At 45.1% G+C, this 3,024-nt stretch overlaps 1 pseudogene; it reads left to right on the top strand.

Moving 5' to 3' along the window:
- The first annotated feature begins 1,795 nt into the window (after positions 1–1,795).
- LOC148450929 (proteinase-activated receptor 1 pseudogene) lies at positions 1,796–2,680 on the top strand (annotated as a pseudogene).
- Positions 2,681–3,024: the final 344 nt, after the last annotated feature.

Raw genomic sequence — 3,024 nt, 5'->3', positions numbered from 1 at the left:
CCCAATGTCAGAGCATCTTTTGGAGGGTGTCAGGCTGATTTCCCCAAAACTGACAGCACTTTACACCGATTTCAGTTTCGCCAGGTCTCATTTTCACCAATTTCAAATTGAATACGGGGATACGGAGGCATGCGCGCGATACTTTTTCGCACCGGAAACCAGTGATGATGACGAAAAGTCCAGCAAAAGACTTTTCACCTCAAATTGAATGCGGGCCTAAGTGTCTCCAAAAACAGTTACAATTAGTGGTCAAATGGAATACATTATGGAGTGAATTCTCAACTCCTCTTGAGTCAGGAGGCACAGGACTGCAGGAAGCCACAGACTGAAACTTATACAGTAGAAAGAGCAGGGTCTCTAGTACCAGGGCTGTAGAGGGTCTGGCCACGGCCAGGTAATGGCAAGGAGGCAGAGCCTAATGCAAAGAGGCATGGACACACCCCCTTCCAAAAATAAAAATGAAGCTATTATCTGCCATGACACTGCATGTTCAGCAAGGGGAGAGACGATTTTCTTCTTAGCCAGGAGCAGATCCAGGGGGATGCATTCAGTGCTGCTGCTGACAGGTGAGGGTAGGTGGGGAATGGTGGACCTGGGCCCCCATTGGGCCCTTCCAGCAAGCACTCACTACCCCCTCTTGGTGTCCCTGCCCAGAAGCACAGAGTATATCAGGAGTTTGGTGATGCACTAGGTGGGACATTACTGCATGTGACAGGGGCAGTGACGAGATGTGAGGAGGGGAATGGAGGCAGCAGGAAGCCACAGACTGAGAGTTATATAGTGGGAGGAGCAGGGTCCCCCAGCAGCACAGAGTATATCAGGAGTTTGGTGATGCATTAGGTGGGACATTACTGCATGTGACAGGGGCAGTGACAAGATGTGAGGAGGGGAATGGAGACAGCAGGAAGCCACAGACTGAGAGTTATATAGTGGGAGGAGCAGGTTCCCCAGCAGCACAGAGTATATCAGGAGATGAGTGATGTGTCGGTGAGGTCAGGGCTGCATGTGACAGGGGCAGTGACAAGATGTGAGGAGGGGAATGGAGGCAGCAGGAAGCCACAGACTGAGAGTTATATAGTGGAAGGAGCACATTTCCTCAGATAAATGTTATATGTGGGTCATGTCAAACTGGATTATAATGATCAGAGCTGTAACTAGACTTTTTGGTGCCCTGTGCCAGAAAGAGCATTGGCACCCCCCTCATTTTTCAAAGGGACATAATGCATCCAAAAAAGGGCCATGGATTCATGGGGAAGGGCCAGGGAAGAGATAGGAAATGCCAGGAGATGCTGGGGATGAAATAAGAGGAAGTTACAAGTGAGAATGATAATAATAGAAATTTTACAGGCCCAAACAGCGCCCCCTGACCTGTGGTGCCCTGTGCGATGGCACCGGCCGCACTACCCTAGCTACGGCCCTGATAATGATTGTTGTGTCAAATGCATCTCTATGCTTCAAAGTTCATGCATATAACTTTTTTCTTGTTATTGTATATTGTATTAGTAATGAATCTACATTGACCATATTTTTCTATATATACTAAGAATAACAGTATATGCTTAGCAAATATTACTGTACATACTAACACCTGTTTTCATTTCCTCCCTAATTTTAAGGTGATAAAATCTCCAATGGCGGAAACTTATCATTAAGTCAACATCCCAATATTATAATGCCTGAAAAAATAGAACACACGATTCCAGACGAAGCCAAAACCATTCTTACTGGCCAATTGCTGACTGTATTTGTACCATCAGTGTCCACTGTGGTGCTCGTTGTGGCTCTGCCTCTCAATGTTCTGGCCATCATCATGTTCCTGGTCAAGATGAAGGTCACAAAGCCAGCGGTGGTCTACATGCTGAACCTGGCAGTAGCTGATGTGCTCTTCGCAACTCTGCTGCCTTTCAACATCGCTTATCGCTTCTCCGGGAATAACTGGATGATTGGAGATGGGATGTGTCGCTTCTACGTCGCAGCGTTCTACTGCAACATGTACTGCTCCATCCTGCTCATGACTAGCATCAGTGTGGACAGGTTCCTGGCTGTGGCTTATCCATTGCAGTCTCTTTCCTGGCGCACCATGAGCCGAGCTTGGCTGGTCTGTACCTGCATCTGGGTGATATCCATAGCTGGCACTGTACCACTTCTCATAAGAGAACAAACACAATACATTGCCGCACTGGATATCACCACCTGTTATGATGTGCTGGACCTTAGTGACCTGCAAAGCTTTTACTTTTACTATTTCATCACTTTTGTGTCAGTTTTCTTCTTCCTACCTTTAATCATTACAGTTGCCTGTTACATCGGAACCATCCGGAACCTGAGCTCCTCCAAACTGGAGAACACATTTAAGAGGTCTCGAGCTTTGATTCTGACGGTGACTGTGCTTTGTGTGTTTGTACTTTGCTTTGGGCCAACAAATGTCATCTTATTAATTGGTTGTCTGCATTTTCATGAGAAGACTAATCCGACCATGTATAGTGTCTACACCCTGTCTGTCTGTATTAGCAGCATCAGTTGTTGTATTGATCCTCTTATCTATTATTACGCATCATCCCAGTGCCAGAGATATGTGTACAGTTTGCTGTCTTGTAACAAAGTTGGGGAATTACCACTAAAGAAACACCAGAAAAATGTTCAGATAAAAAAGTCTACTCAACGGGCTCTCCTGATATAACTGTATAATTATAGTGGTGTCTTATTACTTTCTCATCTAAGTCACAATACATCTGTCCCCAATAGAAGCCTGGCAGGTCCCTTTCATGGTACCCTTTCCTTAGTGTATATTAGGGGTGTGCACCGGCCACTTTTTGTGTTTTGGATCTGGATCTTTCTCTTTGTTTTGAATCTGGATTGGTTTTGCCAAGACCACCATTCCATGTTTTCTGTTTTGGGTTTTGGGTGTCTGATCTGTGTTTTTTTGAAAAAAAGCATAAAAACAGCTAAAATCACAGAATTTGTTTTTTTTGTTGTTCCTATGCTATTATTAACCTCAATAACATTTCCACTCATTTCCAGTCT

The sequence above is a fragment of the Taudactylus pleione genome, unplaced genomic scaffold (assembly GCF_031769625.1).
Source record: "Taudactylus pleione unplaced genomic scaffold, aTauple2 ptg001253l, whole genome shotgun sequence".
NCBI lineage: Eukaryota > Metazoa > Chordata > Amphibia > Anura > Myobatrachidae > Taudactylus > Taudactylus pleione.
The sequence above is the reverse complement of the archived record's forward strand: the minus strand, read 5'-3'. Positions and strand labels throughout refer to the sequence as shown.